The sequence below is a fragment of the Manis pentadactyla genome, chromosome 5 (assembly GCF_030020395.1).
Source record: "Manis pentadactyla isolate mManPen7 chromosome 5, mManPen7.hap1, whole genome shotgun sequence".
Taxonomy (NCBI): domain Eukaryota; kingdom Metazoa; phylum Chordata; class Mammalia; order Pholidota; family Manidae; genus Manis; species Manis pentadactyla.
In genome coordinates this window covers 64,989,533-65,010,319 of record NC_080023.1, presented here as the reverse complement: position 1 = coordinate 65,010,319, position 20,787 = coordinate 64,989,533, and the positions used below count along the sequence as shown (strand labels likewise).

The 20,787-nt window shown below is 36.1% G+C and overlaps 1 long non-coding RNA gene across 9 annotated transcripts in view; it reads right to left on the bottom strand.

The window, feature by feature from the left end:
• LOC118923049 (uncharacterized) overlaps nt 1-20,787 on the bottom strand; it is a 167,049-nt gene that overhangs the window by 124,811 nt on the left and 21,451 nt on the right. For 4 of the 9 annotated variants that reach the window (XR_008997781.1, XR_005029008.2, XR_008997777.1 and 1 more), the window contains exon 6: nt 7,396-7,521. This is a non-coding gene — a long non-coding RNA (uncharacterized LOC118923049). Of the gene's footprint in view, nt 1-6,949; nt 7,538-17,843; nt 20,656-20,787 lie in introns of those variants that run through there. The other 5 variants (XR_008997780.1, XR_008997779.1, XR_008997776.1 and 2 more) reach the window with 5 other exon arrangements.

Below are 20,787 nucleotides of genomic sequence, written 5' to 3'. Positions count from 1 at the left end.
GAAAAATTACACTGTTCTGTATTTCCTAAAGGTCAAAGTTGCCATGTGATGAGCCAAAATAGCAAGGAAAATAGAATGAAATCCCATACTTGTCACTTGGATGATAAAGATTTACAGGTTTAAAAAAAACATATGAGATTGGAATTCATGTTTCTAGGGTTAAGCCTGTTAAATTGAATAGAGGCAAATCTCTCTGCTTGGTTGCACACTCTCATGCACTAGAAAGAGAAAACCAAACACCAGCATTTTCCCTCTAATACTGCCCATCCTGAACTTCTTGCCACTGCTATTTTCCTTCCTTCCTTCCTTTCTTGGCCTGCCCAGAAGACGGGACATAAGGAGAAAGTTCAGGAGAAACTTCCCTTCCATGTCCACAATAGCCATGCATGCCTGTGAGCAAAATATTTTGAAGGAATACAAAATAAGTCTTCAGTCATGTAGTGACAGGGAGAAAATAATTATTCTTATACTTGACATCAGACTCTGGGGAAAAAACCACCTTGATAAGTGGTTCTGGCATAGGAGATGAGAACTTGGGGGGCCAGGCTGTGCTCTGAATAAGACAAGGAGAGAAATGTGTTTGTTTTTCCAGTGATAAGGGGTAAGCTGGGCTAGGAGGGAAGCAGGTAAAGCCAGAAAAATGGCAGAAGGCTATAAGGTACACAAAGTTACTCATCACAGTCCCAAATCTTTAATAAAACCCATGAAAACCTCACCAACTGTTTGACGTAAGTGAATCGCATACAGAAACCAGTAGAAGAGCAAAACAGTAACTTAAATTGGAAACATGGGAGGCATCTGTGAAGGTGAGACTAGGCCATGAACCCATGAGCCCAAGAAATCAGCAGAAATCTTCGGAAGCTTAATCTGTTAATGGCAGTGGGAGGCAATCCTACCTTACTGTCAAGGTTGGAGAGGTCCCAGGTGTCTTGAATAAGTTTTCTAAGATACTTTTTTAGTTCGCAAGGGATCTTTACAAGACAAGTCAGTAAGGGGGAAACGAATGAGGAATTTGTGGTATCACTTTTACAAGCACACTTTTCTGAGTGTAAGTGCACCTTAAATATCATTTTAACTTTTTATGCACATGTAAATAGCTATTATTTCAGTTGCTAGAATATTAGTCATAACATCTAATGATGTGGAGATTGTTGCCTTATAAAACTCACAGCTGGGTAGCTACATGGCTCAAGGCAAAAGCTTATTTTAAAATCCATTGCTTTAGGAGGAGAATGTTTATTAAAACATTATCTCTATTAAAAATAAATGATGCATCATTGGTCATTCCTTGTGTTGCAGTGCCAACCACAGTTTTTCCAGCAAGGCTTTTTGAGTTGATACCTGAAAACCTGGCAAGGTCCACAGCCTCATAATTTACCAGTCCATCAAAAAATAAATAAATCCCAATAACCAGAAAGTAAATCACCAAAGATGCCTACACAGCAGCCCATAAACTCATGTTTATGCAGGCTCTGTGGGGGTAGCCATTGCTGTCAGTCAAATATTTCTAAGCTTGGAAGAAAGTAAATGCTCAAAAAGAAATAAATGCTTGATCTTTCTCACAGGAGTTAAATGAATTAATAATAAAGATACAGTAGGTGGGGCTGATATTGGTAAAATATAGAAATGAGATGGGAAAAAAGGAAAGGCCAACAACTGCGGTGGCAAGGGCTTGAATAAACATGTAGAAAGACTGTAACTTCATGAAATTAAGCTAGAATCTACCTTTAGTAGTTCTTATGATGTTACTGAAGTTAAAGAGGAAAATGGATTTTTCATCAACTTAACAGCAACAAGGAATAACTTGTAGAGATAAAGAAATTCCAAAGAGACCCCTGACTTTCTTAATCTGCCATCAGTCCAACCCTGCTGCCTACTTTTGTTTAAAAAAAGATTACTTAATCTATGGATTTTCTATTACCTAAGATAAATATTTGACAAGGACATTTACTTGGTCTGGACCCAGTAAAAGTTCCATAAATATATGTCACATTGAACCCAAGTCCTTTAACTGTGCTTGTTTTCTTTTCTGTTACCCAACTTTGCACAATTATTTTTGCTTAATACTATTTCCATCTGGGTAGATAAAGAAAGGCAGTGATGAAAATGTTCAAAGAGGGTAAATGTGGCAAGGCATATGAAAATGCTTTTCAACAAGGCTGAAGTTTGGATTCAAATAAAGCTTACCTTTGACTTTCAACTATCTTAATTCTTTGTTCTTCACTCTCATGGGGATGTAGAAGCAATGAAAAGAGATATTATTGGAAAAGGGAATTAAGTAATTAAGCGAGTAACTTCCACTAAGTCGAAAGTGTAGAACCTATAAATCTCTTTCCAAAATCCAGTTGAGTGCTCTATTTGGTGCTGACTTCACTCCTCTGCATTCCCTTTCTCCATACTCATTCACTGGTCCCTAGCATAGCTCTGGTGCACCACCCAGGTCCCTACTTCAGGACTGATGAAACTTTTTTCCTGCTGTCTGGATGCGAGGGCTTCCTGTGGGTCACAAATGAGTCTCTCCTGCGCCATTGCCCTCAGCAGAAAGGAGTTGCCTTACCCCAAATTAAGCAAACTCTCCTGGCAGCCACACATCCAGTGACTGGTCAGTGTGGGGATACACAGGCTCAGTCCCCACACCTCAATTTAGGACATCTCTGAAGGGCTTTTCAAGATTCAGAGCTTCATGTGGGAACAGCTGAAGTCTCTGCTGCAACTCCATCACAGTTCAGCTCTCTTTCTGCCCAACCCTACCTCCCAAACAAGTGTGTTCTTAAAAGACTTTGCAATAAATTTCTTGTACACAAATCTCTGGTTCAGAATCAACTCCGCAGAAACCTGACCTGTAAAAGTATCCCTCTTAACTTGGAGCAAAATTGGACTGAAACCTAAAGAGGACAAACTTCATTGAGAACCACCCAGCCTGTCCATTGCCACTTTGCTCCACCTAAAAGGCACCCCGTTCCTAACAGCTACCTACCTTTACTGAGGAAGAGATACTGTATCGAGTTTCATAGAAAAGTGGGATTAGGGAAAGGAGATAGAGAATAATTCAGTAGAACAGCAAATTTCTTAATACACCTCAATCAATATTCAGTGTTCTTTCTGGGGCAAACTTGGTCATATTCCTGGAGCAGAAAAAGGACCTATCAAAGTGTAATTGAATAGCTCATGAGCATTCACAATAGGAAAGAGATCCATTCTAATCAATTTACACTTCAGTAAAACAGTAACTCCCTTGACTAAGCTTTCTGCTATAGCCCACCTGGGACTTCTTTGAAAATTTCACTTTGGCCTTAAGGTGTTGGACAGTCTAGGTCACCTCCACTCACCAAGTCCTTTCTCCAACTACCAAGTTGTAATAGGTAAAATTATTTTACCATCCTTAAAGTTATCCAACCCAGACTGATGTGGAGCAAGAATAAGTGTCTCAAAATGTAGTTTTCACTTTGGTAGCCATGACATATTTGTTTCCTATTGCCACTTTACCAAATTACTACAAATGTAGTGGCTTTAAACAATAGGAACTTATTTTACCATTCTGTAGTTCACAAGTCTGAAATGGGTCTTACAGGCTAAAGGTTTCGGCAGGGCTGTGTTGCTTCTGGAAGCTCTAAGAAAGAGTCCATTTCCTTACCATTTCCAGCTCCTAGAGCCTGCCTACAGTCTTTGTCTTAGGGACCCACCTTCCATCTTCAAAGCCACAGTGCAGCATCTTCAAACCCCTCTCTCTGCTTTCACCCTTACATCACCATTTTCTTACTCTCACCACCTCCCCACCTGGATCCTTATTACAGACTCTTTTGCTTATATTGCATCCACTGGATAATTTCCCCATCTCAAAATCCTTAACATAATCACCCCTACAAATTTCCTTTTGTCATATAAATGAACATATGTTCACAGGTTCCAGGCATTAGAAAATACTTTTGTGGGGAGGGGAAAGGGGGCATCATTATTCAGCCCATCATGCATGGCTATTCATTTTTCCAAGGAAATGAAAAAGAATGATATAAATCTTCTAGGAGAACTAGTTTTAAAGTTCAAGTCACAGTCCCACCTCATAACTTCACCCAAGGGCTGCAGCTACATAATCAAAAATCATTGTGCTAATAGAAGCCTATCCATTTAGTTGCCTAGATTCTGCTAACTCAGCTGGGAGCCTACAAATTTAGTTAAGCTTTATTTGTGGAAATCTTTCCCAGATTTATAGGTGTGGAGAGCTAGGATCACAGCCTACTTCTGGACAGGCAAAAGGCAAAACTCAAAGTACATGCATAATTCAACCAAAGAAAATGGAATAGTAGAATTTGATAACTTGCAGGGCTCCTATTTAATGAAATCTTTCATTTTACCAGTGGTAAAACTAAGGAGCAGAAAGACTACGTCAAGCTCACAAGCTTCTAGTAGCAAACCTGAGACTTGGTCTCTTTACCTTCTGCTCCACTGCCAGGAGGAGATGAAAGGAGATAAGCAGGAAAATAAAGCAGGCAGGCAGGCAAGAAGGAAGGACAAGAATTAAAATGATTTGGGCATTCACCCCATACCGGACCTCACACAAGTCACTTTTCTGCATATTATCTTATGTCATCCTTACAAATATCCTGAGTGATAAAAGTATTAGCTTCATTTTATAGATCAGGGAACCAAGGTTCAAAGAGATCTGGTATATCTACTCAAGTTCCTCTAGATTAAGAGGATAAAAGGGAGAAGAATGAAAGTCATGTAAGATCTGAAACCCTGATTAAAACAAAACTGTTGGAACCTGGTACCAAATGAATTTATGTAAACATATTTCCTTGTAATTATAACTAATATTTAGGAACACATTTACCACTCCACAGATGTCTAAAAGTATAAAAATAATTTAGTGCAACTAAACACATGTGTCACTTGATGGGAAACTGCTAAAAGCTTGTTAAAAATCTAATTTCTATTTGCTTCCTAGTTAATCTTGTTTTAAATTTAAGAACAGAACCAAGTTGAGCAAAGAAGTAGTCTAAGTGTTTCAGTCTTCCTCGTCCTTCCTTTTCTCAGTTACTTAATTCCTCCACCCTGTCTTTCTAGTGTTTGAATCCACAGCTCTCCAAATTCCCTTTGCCTTTGCTGGGAGTAAACTGTAGCTTCCTCTTTAAAGGTCCATTGGCTCAGGGATGAGGCCCACAACTAACCTGACTGTCTAGCTGGGGAGGTCTGGTGGTTACCACACAGCTACAAGCAATGAAAGCCTTCAGGTATGATGTTTGTACTGAATTTAGGTAATTCTTTTATTTTATGCACTTTTATTGAACTCTTAATCCAAAAAACAGAGTACACAATGCCAAATAACTGAGCAATGACCCTGATGAAGGGCTGGGATGTAAACTTAGCTTCCAAAGATCCCCAAGCCTCTGCTGCTTACCATTCACTGCCTCTAAAGCAGGAAACACCAGAGATACATGTTCAACAGTTGGCTTAAAGTCAAATACAAAGCCAGCATCATTTTGAATTATGCTACAAAATAAGACCTGAAGATGGTACATGAAGTGACTATTTATTTTAAAAATTGCAAGTTGCCATTTACTTTGGAGATATTCACAGAGATATGTTCCACAAATCTTGCTAATAGGCTTCTCCCCCTGCCTGGAGTGTTCCTCCAGTAACTCTGTGACCCATCCCAGCTGACCACACACACCTTCATTTGGCTAACTCTTTTCACCCTTCCTCATCACTTCATCAGGCAAGTCTCTCCAGGCCCTCCAGACTAGGCTCAATCCCCCTCATTCTCTCACTGTCTCTGTAGCCTTTACCATAGCTGTCAACTGCTCATCATTTATTAGCAGACTAGGATAGTGTTTGGACACCAGATTTTGGAGCCAGTCTTCCTGGATTCAAATATCAGCTCAGTCACTTACTAGCTGTGAGATCTTGAACAAGTTTCTTAACCTTTTTGTAACTCAGTTTCCTCATCTATAAGTGAGATCAGAGTGCCTCCTCCTAAGATTATTGGGTGGAATATGTGAGATAGTTTGTGTAATGCATTCAGAAAAGAGCCTGGCACATAGTAATTTCTATACAAAGTGTTTGCTATTATTATCCATGAGCTATTGATCTTCCTTCACTATGCTGTAAGGTGCAAGAGGGCTAGAGCGTTCCTGCACTGCTCTCTACTGTACTTACAGTACTTACTATCCATGTTCAACAGTTTTTTAAGGACTAAAGATGTGAAATCCCAGAGTTTCCTTGGCCATCACTAAGTCTGCCTATCTCATTCACAGACTTAGACACATTCACTGTGATCACCGCCGTCGGGGTTGCTACCATCACTGTTGCCCTATCACCTTTATGGATACTTCCAAGTATCTTTACTTCAAATGGCTACAGAACCACATTCAGAAAAAGAGTGGTAGTTCTAAAATACAGTCATTCTAGTAACAGCACTGTGACAGAAGTTTTGTTGATTCAGCTTTCATTTCACAAACAACAAAAAGCCCTGACTAAGCCTAGATGACAGTAAAGAATGCACAAGATAAAATAGCTGGACTCAGAAACAGAGAGTAGTTTCCAGAGAGGTGGGGGAAATGGGGAGACAGAGTTTCAGTTACGCAGGATGTGCTGTGGTCTAATGTACAGCATAGTGATTATAGTTAATAATACTGTATTATACACTTGAAATTTGCTTAAAAAGTAGATCTGAAGTGTTTTCACCAAAAAAGAAGTAACTATGTGAGGTGAGGCAATCATGGCAATCATTTCACAATGTATACATATATCAAAACATAATATTGTACACCTCAAATATTTAGTTTTTATTTGCTGAATAAAAAAGATCTGTAAAAGTAAAAAGAAGGAACAGAAAAAAAGAAGGCAGGAGTTTAGATCAGGTAAGGAGCAAAAACTATAGAAATCCAACAAGTACAAATTCACAGCCAGTATTCATCAATGAGGTACAAAATAATAACAACGGAAAAAAACAATGAAAATGATTTGCAGGAAGACACCATAGCAGAAATGTCATGGGCACCAGATCTGGATCCTAACTATCTGGGTTCCAAGCCCAGCTCTATCATTTACTATCTGTGAAATGCTTGGACAATTTCTTAACTTTTATGTGTTTCAGCTTTCTCATCTGAAAAATGAGGATAAAAATAGTACCCATCTCCTAGTGTTACTGTAAGGATTAAACAAATGACTTTCAGTTAAAAACTTGGAACAGTATCACACAGAAAGCATTCAATAAATGTTGCTTATCTTTGTTAATCCAAAGAGTGTCATGACTTTGTTAAATTAACATTTGTTAAGTGGAACACAGGCTGCCAGATAGGTCAAAACAAGAACTGTAACTCAATGAAGACCACAAAATAAACTGAAATAGAGACACTTGTGACTCCCAGGTCCTAGAGGAAGTAAATCACACACCTTGAGAGACCACACTGGGAAGTCAACGCTGGGCGTAGGCGGACAGAGGACACCACAACCGAGGGCACACATCTTCATTAGGGTCCACGTGTTGCAGGTCGAGTTTGCTCTCCTCGGTTCTTGTCCCTGCCAAAACAAAGACCTGAAAGGCAGTGACACACTAGCAAAGCAATGCAAAAGCTTTATTTGAATACTTCAAGTGAGGTGTGGGCCAGACTCAAGGTAGACAAAGGCCTTGATCTATTAGGTGGGAGACCTTTATATAATATTCTGGCTAGGAGGGGTCTCTTTGACAAACAAGATGGAGTTACTTGATTGACAGGTCCATCTATACAGCCATCCCCCTCAGTGCACATCTCCTTTCCCACGATGAGGTGTGATCTGGGCAGTTCATAGTTTTGTTCAATTGTGCACACATTGGGATCTGGTTGACCCAGCTTGACCTGGTCCCAAAAGGCAAGGAAGTCATCTCCCTCCAAAGCCTTTGTTGTCTTCATGTGGGACCCCTTACCTGGGCAGAGTTTGGCAGTTTTTTCCTTGAACCTGGCTTTTTTTCATAGTTTTGTTCAATTGTGCCCACATTGGGATCTGGTTGACCCAGCTTGACCTGGTCCCAAAAGGCAAGGAAGTCATCTCCCTCCAAAGCCTTTGTTGTCTTCATGTGGGACCCCTTACCTGGGCAGAGTTTGGCAGTTTTTTCCTTGAACCTGGCTTTTTTTCATAGTTTTGTTCAATTGTGCCCACATTGGGATCTGGTTGACCCAGCTTGACCTGGTCCCAAAAGGCAAGGAAGTCATCTCCCTCCAAAGCCTTTGTTGTCTTCATGTGGGAACCCCTTCCCTGGCTGCTCACATCTATCTTTCTACCTAACACATGGATGGAGTGCTTTGGGGTTCCTGGGCTAATTCAAACAAAAAAGAGTAGAGATTTGATAAGTTCTGTAGAGGTCTCATCTAACAGGTGAGCAAATTAAGTGCTTGGGAGGAGGGGGAAACTGTTATCAAAAGGGCTGGTGAGGAAGTCATATCAGGAACTTACATTTGCATGTGACTCTGCAGATTGTTATCCAGTACATGCACTTGCATGAGGAGGCTAGTGTCATTTTAAAGCCCCCTCAGGCTGCCTGGACAAACAAAATGGATTCCAAGGTAGCAACACACTACAGAATAAATCAATGAATTAAAAGAGAAGGTAAAAAAATAAAGTCAAAGTTGGCTCTTTGAAACTATTAATTCAACTAACATACCCTGATCAAGTAAAAGGGAGATAACACAAATTATTGCTCTTAGGAATTATAGAAGGAATATCAGAACAGATCCTCCGCATTTTAAAAGAATGATACTGAAGTATTATGAAAGAAATTATGTCAATAAATGCAATGTTTTAGTTGAAATAGATACATTTCTTCAAAAATAAAAACTTTAAAACTTACACAGCAAGAAACTGGCCATCTAAACTGCCGTATCTATTAAAGAAATTTAATATGTAATCAAAAACCTACCCACAAAGAAAACTCTAAGCAAAGTTTGCTTGACAGGTAAATTCTACTAAATATTTTCATTAAAAAAATACAAATAATGCACAAACTCTTTCAGAATATAGAGGCAACAATTCCCAATTCATTTTATGATGCCAACCCAATTCTGGAACAAAGACATTTCAAGAAAAAAAAAAAAAAAACCAAAGGCCAATATCCTTCCTATACTAAGAATCTCTTAAAAAACTGAAACCACATTATTTTTTAAAAATCATTGACAAATAGGATGCATCCAAAAAATTCAAGGTTGGTTTGACATTCAAAAAATAAATCAGTGCACATCTGTTTTTGGCCATGATGGACTAAGAGGAACTAGATTTACTCTCCTGCATAAAACAAATAAAATATAGGCAAAATACATGAAACAATGGTTTAAAGTCACTAAACATCAGGAAATAAAGAATAGGGATTTCTTGAGATTGAGGGTGGGATGAATGAGACAAGCTCTAGGATTGGACTGTACCTTAAGTCTCTGAAACTTTCCAGGAAGAGAGACCCCAGGCAGAGACCAGGCAACACACCGAGTTGGGAAGACAGCACAAAGGGTCCAAACCCTTAAGGCAACAAGAGCTTGCTGCAGAATAACAAAACCTAACAGATCGCCCATGGGTTACCCTTGTGTATTCAGCAAAATACTGATCAGCAAAGACACGTGAGGAAACTACCCAAGTCCATGGAATGACTGACCTGAGGTAAGAGTGCCAGGCACCTTACAGGCCTGTAAGTTTTAATGCCTATCCCCACCAACCAGACTAGAAAACTTCAAGATTCACAGGGCATTGGGTAGAGTATATAGAAGGTCTTAGCTAAGTAATGGAAAACAACCCTAAAATGGGCATGGTTCAAGTTCCCACCTAAGAAGTCTTAAAAGAAAGACCCAAAGAATAAACTGTTGCCAAGTAATCTGATGGCTTCCCAGAACAACACTCAAGTATCTTTACAGGAATATAAAAATACAGAATGCAACAAGATAAAACTAATAACTGGCATGAAATCAAAATTTTCCAGGCATATAAAAAATAGGAAAATATAACCTATAATGAGGAAATAGTTAATTGAATACTAACTAAAAATGACACAGATTATAGAATTAATAGACAAGGACATTACAAGAGTTACTATAAATGCATTCCATATGTTGAAAAAATTGAGTAGAAACATGAAAAATATAGAAAAGATCCAAATCAAGCTTTTACTGATTAAAAATGTGTGGGGTGAAAATTACATTGGCTAGGATTAATTGCACATTAAACATAACAGTGAAAAATAAGATCAGTGAACTTGAAGCTATAGATACTATTCAAAGTGGAAACAGAAAAGAGAATCTAAAAAATTGAGCATCATTGAGCTGTAGGGCACCTTCAAACAGCCTAGCGTATGTGAAATTGAAGTTCACAAAGAATAAGAGAAAGAGATGGGACAGAGAAAATGTTTGAACAAACTGTGGCAAAAATTTTCTAAATTTGATAAAACTATAATCTTTCAGATCCAAATAGCTTAAGAAACATGAACAAACCCAAGAATAAGAAGCATGAAAAACTACACCAATGCACTGTTCAAAATCACTTATATATAGGAAATACTAAAAAGGTACACTACAAAGGTACAAAATAAGATCGATGGTAGATTTCTCATGGGAAACAATGCAAGCAAAAGACAGTGAAGTAACATCTTTACAATATGAAAGAAAACTGTCAATCTAGAATTCTATATCCAGTGAAAGTATCTTTCAAAAACAAGGGTGAAATCGACTTTTTTGGACACAGAAAATCTGAAAGAATTCACCAACAAATCCATACCACAAGAAATGTTAAAGAAAGTCCTTTAGTAAGAAGGAAAACGATAACACCTGGAAATACAGATCTATATAAGGGAATGAAGAGCACCAGAAAGGGTAACCACTTAATTGACTATATTAGATGTTTTTCTTATTTAAATCTCTCTAAAAGATAACTTACTATTAAATAAAAATAACAGCAATCTACTGTGTAGTTTATAGCATATGTAAAGTGTATGGTAACAGCACAAAGATTAGGGGAAGGAAATGGAAATATACTATTCTCAAGTTCTTATACTATATGTGAAATGGTATAATACCACTTGAGAATACATTATTATAAGTAAAAGATGTACACTATAAACCCTAAAATGAAACTAAACTGGAAAACAAGTAGTTGTGAAGGGAAACATGAAAAAATGTTCAGTCCAAAAGAAAGCAGAAAAAGAGAGAACAAGAAAAATAGAACAAGACAAATAGAAAATAAATACCAAGACGACAAGTTTAAAGCTAAACATATCAACAACCATTCTGATATAAGTGATCTAAATACTCCAGAGTTTGCCAAACTGAATTAAACAAAAAAACCCAAGTCCCAACTAAAACACTGCCTACAATAAATATTTGTTAAATATGAAGATGTGAATAAGCTCAAAGTTAAAGAATGTAAAAAGATAAAATTACTAATAAAAACAGTGGATATATTTACATCAGACAAAATAGGTTTCAGACCAAGAATAAAAAGGGACATTTTGCAATGATAAAGGAGTCAAATCATCAAAAGGATATAATAATCTTAATGTTGATAGACCTAATAAGAGAGCTCCAAAATATATGAAGCAAAACTTATAGAACTACAAGGAGAATTAGACATACACACATTTATAGACAGAGATTTAAACACTCCACTCTGAATAATAGAAATGAAATTACACAAAAAATCAGGATAAGGATAGAAGAGATTTGATCATGGATGAACTTCAAAATAATTCTACTGTATGAAAGGATGCAGATAAAAAACCAAGTACAAATTGTATGATATAATTTATGTTAAAGCAGAAATTGGAAATTTCAAACTAAATGTATATATTATAAAGATCTCAAATCAATCTTCTCAGTTTCCACCTTAAGAATCTAAAAAAGTAAGATTTAAAGTTGAGTAACTTAAACAAAAAGAAGAAATACTATCAAAAGATGATATTACCAATGATATTAGGTACATTAAAATAATAATCAGGGAAATTTTGAACAACTTATGCCCCTAAATTTGTCAAATTAGAAGCAGCAAACAAAAAATCTGAAAGATACAAACTACCAAAGCTCACTCAAGAAGAAGTAGAAAACCTGAATAGTCCTGTATCTATAAAAGAAATTAAATGTGTAGTTAAACACCCTTTGTCCAAGAAAACTTCAGGCCCAGAAGGTTTTATTGGGGAATTCTACCAAGCATTTAAGAAAGAAATAATGCCAACACTACATAATCTCTTTCAGATAACTGAAAAGAGGGAATACTTCCCAACTTATACCAAGACTAGCATTACCCTGATACCAAAATAAATGACATGATAAGAAAATTGCAGAACAATATTTTAGTGAAATTTTAGCAAATTGAATCCAATAATATATAAAAAAGAACAATATACCATGTTGAAATTAGCTTTACCCCCTTGAATGCTATGTTGCTTTAACATCAAAAATCTGTCCTGTAATTCACTTATTAACAAACTAAGAAAGAAAAACCATATTATCTTTGCAAAATAGACACACAAAGTATTTGACAAAATACAACATCCATTCTGACAAAAATCACTCAGCAAAGTAGGAATTGAAGGGAATTTTTTCAACCAGATGAAAAGTACCTATGAAAAACTTATAGCTGAGATCATACTCAAAGATGAAAGAATGGAACGAGACAAAAATACCTACTTTTATTACATCTACTTAACTCTGTACTGGAGTTTCCAGTTAGTGCAATACAGAGTGTAACAAAAAGCATACAAATCAGAATGAAAGGCAAATAAAACTTCTGATTATCTGTGCCTGTGTAAAAATTTGATCAAATATAAGAGTAAAACAGAGCTTTAGCAAACTTTTGGTATGCAAGATCAGCATACAAACATCAACTGAATTCCTATATTGTAGAAACAAATATAAGAGTAAAACAGAGCTTTAGCAAACTTTTGGTATGCAAGATCAGCATACAAACATCAACTGAATTCCTATATTGTAGAAACAAATAATTGGAACTGAATGTTCCAAATACCACTCACTTACGATGGCACAAGAAAATACTAAATATTTACAGATGAATCACACAACAGATGTAGAAAACCTATACACTGAAAACTTGGGAACACTATTGAGAGGAACTAAAGAAAAACCAAAACAAATAGAAAAATACAACATAGGCATTAATCAGAAGATTCAATATTCTTAAGATATTATATCTCCCCAAATTGATCTACATATTCAAGTCAACTTCAATCAAAATTCAGGCTTTTTTGTAGAAACTGGCAAGCTGAAATTCATAAAAACGCATATGCAACTGCAAAGAACCTAAAATAGTCAACATCCTTGGAAAAGAAAAGTTGGATATTTAACATTACCTGATTTTAATACTCTTAAAAAACTTCTTCTAAGATTTCTTTTAAGACTTCTTAAATAATCAAGAAACTATAATATTTGTGTAAATGTAATCAATAGGTCAATGAAGAAATAGACCCACACATATATATGCACAACTGTTTTCCACACTGGTGCAAAAGAAATCCATTGAGAAAAGAATAGTCCTTTCAACAATTATGCTGGAATAACTGAATATCCATATTCAAAAAACAAACTTCAATCTATATCATGTACAACATGCAAAAATTAATTCAAAATGAATTATTGACTACATACCTATCAATAATCACCCTAAATGTAAATGGACTGAATGCACCAAGCAAAAGACAGAGAGTCACTGAATGAATAAAAAAACAAGACCCATCTCTATGCTGCCTACAAGAGACTCACTTTAAACCCAAAGATATACACAGACTAAAAGTGAAGGGATGGAAAAAGATACTTCATGCAACTAAAAGAAAGAAAAAAGCAAGAGTTGCAGTACATGTATTAGACAAAATGGGCTTCAAAACAAAGAAAGTCACAAGAGACAAAGAGGGACATTACATAATGATAAAATGGTCAATCCAACAAGAAGATATAACCATTATAAATATCTCTGTGCCCAACACAGGAGCAACTACATATATGAAACAAATACTAACACAATTAAAAGGGGAAATAGAATGCAATGCATTCATTCTAGGAGACATCAACACTCCACTCACTCTGAAGGACAGATCAACCAGACAGAAAATAAGGAGACAGAGGCACGGAGCAACACATTAGAACAGATGGACCTAACAGACATCTACAGAACTCTACACCCAAAAGCAGCAGAACACACATTCTTCTCAAGTGCACATGGAACATGTTCAAGAATAGATCATATACTAGGCCACAAAAAGAGTGTTGGTAAATTCAAAAAGATTCAAATTGTACCAACCAGTTTCTCAGACCACAAAGGTATGAAACTAGAAATAAATTACGCAAAGGAAATGAAAAATCCCACAAACACATGGAGGCTTAATAACATGCTCCTAAAAAAACAATGGATCAATGACCAAATAAAAACAGACATCAAGCAATATATGGAGACAAATGACAACAATAATTCAACACCGCAAAATCTGTGGGATGCAGCAAAGGCCATGCTGAGAGGAAAGTATACTGCAATACAGGCCTACCTCAGGAAAGAACAATACCATATGAGTAGTCTAAACTCACAATTAATGAAACTAGAAAAAGAAGAACAAAGGAGGCCCAAAGTCAGTAGAAGGAGGGACATAATAAAGATTAGAGCAGAAATAAATAAAATAGAGAGAATAAAACAATAGAAAGAATCAATGAAAGCAAGAGCTGGTTCTTCAACAAAATTAAAAAAATAGATAAACCCTTAGCCAGACTTAACAAGAAAAAAAGAGAGCCTGCACACATAAACAGAATCAGAAATGAGAAAGGAAAAATCACTACGGACACCAAAGAAATACAATTATTAGAGAATACTATGAAAAATTATATGCTAACAAACTGGATAACCTAAAAGAAATAGACAACTTTCTAGAAAAATACAACCTTCCAAGCCTGACACAGAAAGAAACAGAAAATCTGAACAGACCAATTACCAGCAACGAAATTGAACTGGTAATCAAAAACCTACCTAAGAACAAAACCCCTGACCAGATGGCGACTCCGCTGAATTTTACCAAACATTTAGTGAAGACCTAATACACATCCTCCTTAAAGTTTTCCAAAGAGTAGAAGAAGAGGGAATACTTCCAAACTCATTCTATGAGGCCAGCATCACACTAAAACCAAAATCACACAAAGATATCACAAAAAAAGAAAATTGCAGACCAATATCCCTGATGAACATAGATGCAAAAATACTCAACAAAATATTAGCAAACTGAATTCAAAAATACATCAAAAAGATCACCCATCATGATAAAGTAGGATTTACTCCAGGGATACAAGGATGGTACAGCATTCGAAAATCCATCAACATCATCCACCACATCAACAAAAAGGACAAAAACCACATGATCATCTCCATACATGCTGAAAAAGCATTTGACAAAATTCAGCATCCATTAATGATAAAAACTCGCAACAAAATGGGTATAGAGGGCAAATACCTCAAAATAATAAAGGCCATATATGTCAAACCCACAGCCAACATTATACTTAACAGCAAGAGGCTGAAAGTTTTACCTTTAAGATTGGGAACAAGACAAGGATGCCCACTCTCCCCACTTCTATTCAACATAGTACTGGAGGTCCTAGTCACAGCTATCAGACAACACAAAGAAATAAAAGGTATCCAGATTGGCAAGGAAGAAGTTAAACTGTCCCTTTATGCAGATGACATAATATTGTACATAAAAAACCCTAAAGAATCCACTCCAAAACTACTAGATCTAATATCTGAATTCAGCAAAGTTGCAGGATACAAAATCAATATGCAGAAATCTATGGCATTCCTATACACTAACAATGAACTAACAGAGAGAAATCAGGAAAACAATTCCATTCACAGTTGCATCAAAAAGAATAAAATACCTAGGAATAAACCTAACCAAGGAAGTGAAAGACCTACACTCTGAAAACTATAATATAGACACTCTTAAGAGAAATTAAAGAAGATACCAATAAATGGAAACACATCCTGTGCTCATGGATAGGAAGAATTACTATTGTCAAAATGGCCATCCTGCCTAAAGCAATCTACACATTCAGTGCACTTCCTATCAATATACCAACAGCATTCTTCAATGAACTAGAGAAAATAGTTCTAAATTCATATGGAACCGCAAAAGACTCCAAATAGCCAAAGCAATCCTGAGAAGGAAGAATAAAGCAGAGGGAATTACCCTCCCCAACTTCAAGCTCTACTACAGAGCAACAGTAACCAAGACAATTTGGTACTGGCACAAGAACAGACCCATAGACCAATGTAACAAACTATAAAGTCCTGATATAAACCCAACCATAAATGGTCATTTAATATATGATAGAGGAGCCATGGACATACAATGGGGAAATGACAGCCTCTTCAGCAGCTGGTGTTGGCAAAACTGGACAGCTACATGCAAGAGAATGAAACTGGATTATTGTTTAACCCCATACACAAAAGTAAACTCGAAATGGATTAAAGGCTTTAATGTAAATCATGAAACCATAAAACTCTTAGAAGACAACATAGGCAAACATCTCCTGAATATAAGCTTGAGCAACTTCTTTCTGAACCCATCTACTTGAGAAAGAGATACAAAAGCAAAATGAACTCATGGGACTACATCAAACTAAAAAGTCCCTGTACAGCAAAGGACACCATCAACAGAACAAAAAGGCATCCTACAGTACAGGAGAATAGATGTGTAAATGACATATCCAACAAGGGGTTAACATCCAAAATATATAAAGAACTTACATGCCTCAACACTCAAAAAGCAAATAACCTAATTAACAAATGGGCAGAGGATATGAAGAGACACTTCTCCAAAGAAGAAATTCAGATGGCCAACAGACACATGAAAAGACGCTCCACATCACTAATCATCAGGAAAATGCAAATTAAAACCACAATGAGATATCACCTCACACCAGTACGGATGGCCAGCATCGAAAAGAGTAAGAACAACAAATGCTGGCGAGGATGCGGAGAAAGAGGAACCCTCCTACACTGCTGGTGGTAATATAAGCTAGTTCAACCATTGTGGAAAGCAATATGGATCCTCAAAAAACTAAAAATAGAAATACCATTTGACCCAGGAATTCCACTCCTAGGAATTTACCCTAAGAATGCAGCAGCCCAATTTGAAAAACACATATGCACCCCTATGTTTATCGCAGCACTTTTTACAATAGCCAAGAAATGGAAGCAACCTAAGTGTTCATCAGTAGATGAATGGATAAAGAATATGTGGTACATATACACAATGGAATACTATTCAGCCATAAGAAAGAAACAAATCCTACCATTTGCAACAACATGGATGGAGCTGGAGGACATTATGCTCAGTGAAATAAGCCAGGTGGAGAAAGACAAGTGCCAATGATTTCCCACATTTGTGGAGTATAACAACAAAGCAAAACTGAAGGAACAAAATCGCAGCAGAGTCAGAGGTTCAAAGAAGGAACTAGTGGTTACCAAAGGGGAGGGGTGTGGGAGGGTGGGTGTGGAGGGAGGGAGAAGGGGATTGAGGGGTATTATGTTTAGTACACATGGTGTGGGGGGTCACGGGGAGAACAGTGTAGCACAGAGAAGGCAAATAGTGAATCTGTGGCATCTTGCTGCACTGATGGACAGTGACTGCATTGGGGTATGGGTGGGGACTTGATAATATGGGTAAATGTAGTAACCACATTGTTTTTTCATGTGAACCCTTCATAAGAGTGTATATCAATATTACCTTAATAAAAATTGAAGAAAAATAATGGATTATTGACTTAATGGCAAAAGCCTAAAATTATAAAACTTCTGAAAGAAAACATGCAAGAAAGCTTTTTGACCTTGTGGTAGGCAAAGCTTGTTTAGCTACAATAAAAGAATAACCAATGAAAGAACAAAATAATAAACTGGACTTTATTAAAATTAAAATTTTCTGTTCTTCAAAAGATGCTGTTTAGAGAATGAGAAGATAAGCTACAGGTTAGGAGAATGTATTTCCAAATGATATAGATGATTAAAAAAAAATTTGTACCCAGAATATATAAAGGCCCTCAAAATCCTTAAGAAAATGAATAACTCTGTTTTTAAAAGGACTTAAGATTTGAACAGACACTTAGCCAAAAAAGTTATACTTATATAACTTATTATATATTGATATATATATACTTATATACATATTATACATATATATGAATGGCAAATGAACACATGAAAAGATTCTTAACATTGTCAGTAATTAGAGAAATGCAAATTTGAACCACAGTGAGATACTCCTATCCATCTATCTGAAGGGCTATAATTAAAAATTAAAAACACAGATTGGCCATACCAAGTATTGGTGATAATATAGAGAAACTGTAGAAACTGGAACTCTCATACAGTGATGACAGACTTATGAAATAGTACAACTCTGAGAAACAGTTGACAGTTTTCTTTTAAGGTTACCATAAAATCCATCCATTTCTCCCTTAAGTATTTACCCAGGATAAAGAATGTATCTATATAAATATTTGTACACAAATGTTCATAGCAGCTTTATTTTTAATGGTCCAAATTGGAAAGAATCCAAATACCCATCAATGGGTGAATGGACAAACTATTATTTATTCACACAGTGGAATACTATTCAGCAACAAAAGGGATAAACTATTGATACATGCTACATCATGGTTGAATCTCAAAATAATTATGCTGAATGACAAAATGAGTATAATCTATATGACCTCATGTATATAAAATTCTAGAAAGCACAACCTAATGTATGTACAGTGACCAAAAGCAGATCAATGATTGTATAAGGATGAAGAAGGTAAGGAGAGCTTAAAGGAAGAGCAATGGAAAACTTGTAAGGACAATGTATTTCTATATATTAGCAACAAACAATAAAAAGTAAAATCTAGAAAGCAGTATCATATACAATAGCATCAAAAATATATAAAATACCTAAGAATTTTATTGAAAGCTATAGGAAACTTCTACCCTGAAAACTAAACATTTATGATAAAAATTAAAGATTTGAATAAATGGACAAATATATCATATGCATAGATTTCAATCTTCAACATTGTTGAAAATGCCCAAACACATTTATACATTCAATTAAAACACTATCAAAATCCTAGAAGTCTTTAATTAATCAATTCTAAAATTATATGGAAATGCAAATGACTTAGATTATACAAAATAGTATTTTAAAAGGACAAAACTGGAGGATTTACACTAGCTGATAAAGCTATAAGGACTGTGTGGTATTGGCTTAAGGATAACATGGACAAATAGAACAGACAGTCCAGAAATACAGCCACACGTATCTGGTCAATTGATTATCAAGCAAGGTGTCATGTAAATTTATTGGGGAAAGAAAAGGTTTTTGCAAATGATACTGGAACAATTAGATACATATGTGGGAAAAAACCCTCATCTCCTACCTCACTCCATGCACAAAATGTGATGTGAGTATAACATAGACCTCCACATATACACTAGAACCATAAAGTTTCTAAAAGAAAGCATAAGACAAAATTTTCACAATCTTAGACTTAGTAAAGATTTCACAGAAAGAACAAACAAAATGACTAGCCATAAAAAAGAATATCTTGTCCTTTTAAAATATGTAATATTATTAAAAAATCCTTTTATCACCCTCCACATTACTGTTTCCCCACTCCCTTCTCCAGTATAGTAAGCTCTGTGTAACACATTATTGCTGGTAATGATGTCACTATAGTGCTAGTGGTGTTGGTGGTGGCAGGCACAGCAGCTGGGGTGTGTTTTTAGCACCAGCAGTAGAGGAGAAAAGAGTACTAATAGAGTACTGTTAGGGAAGGAAAGAGAGGAGGAAGAAAAACAAGGAAAAGGAGGAGGAGGAGAATTTAGTTATTCCTTTACTAAAGGGCAAATATGAGTAAGTCCCATTTCTCATTATTTCAAGCAAGGCCACAATAAACATCCTTATGTAAGTCTCTTTGTGCACATGAGCTAGTACAGCTTTAGAGGAGAAGAGTGGAATTTGATCACAAAAATTGTTCTGAAAGTGCTTGCATCTAATTAGAGTTTACAAGTAAATAACGTATTAAGAAAACAAAGAAAAGGCTATAGCTTCTGTAACACCACTGAAATTGATTTACTTCTTAAAGAATAATAAATGTGTGGTTGTGGTTTTGAAAATGCCCACAGTTTAGTGGAAAACAAACATATATACAAATAATCATGTAATGATGGAATAAGAATTACTGCACAGGTATGTAAAGTTACCCAGAGTAAAAAGGAGGAAATTGTCTAAGAAAGTCAGGGAAGGTTCACACACACAAAAAAAATGATATTTGAACTGAATCTTAAAGAACAAATAATCTGCCAAACTAAGAAATAGAGAAACAGGAAAAAATCTTGGAAGAGGGAAAAAGGACAACATATCATCCAAAGGGTGGCTGCAACTCTCTCTTCAGATTCCATCTGGATATAGGTTTCCCAATAACTTCAGGAAAATCACAAATGTTAGCCAGAGCTGGAAATACTCTTCAACAAACTTTGCATTTTATAGATGATGTATCTGAAGCCCAAGCCCAGGCTGACTTTCCCAAAATCATAAGCCTATTGGTGGAAAACTCAAGGGCAGAATTCAAGTCCACCTATTTTTAGTCCACTATTTTTCTATACAGTGAGCTGCCTCTATGAAACAACAAGGAGAGTTAAAAAAAAAAAGATTACAATTACTACTGTAATAAATACCTTTTATCCCAAATACTTTAAGTTCAAATAAATAACACTATTTTCAAAAATTACACGAAGGTAATTCTCTAG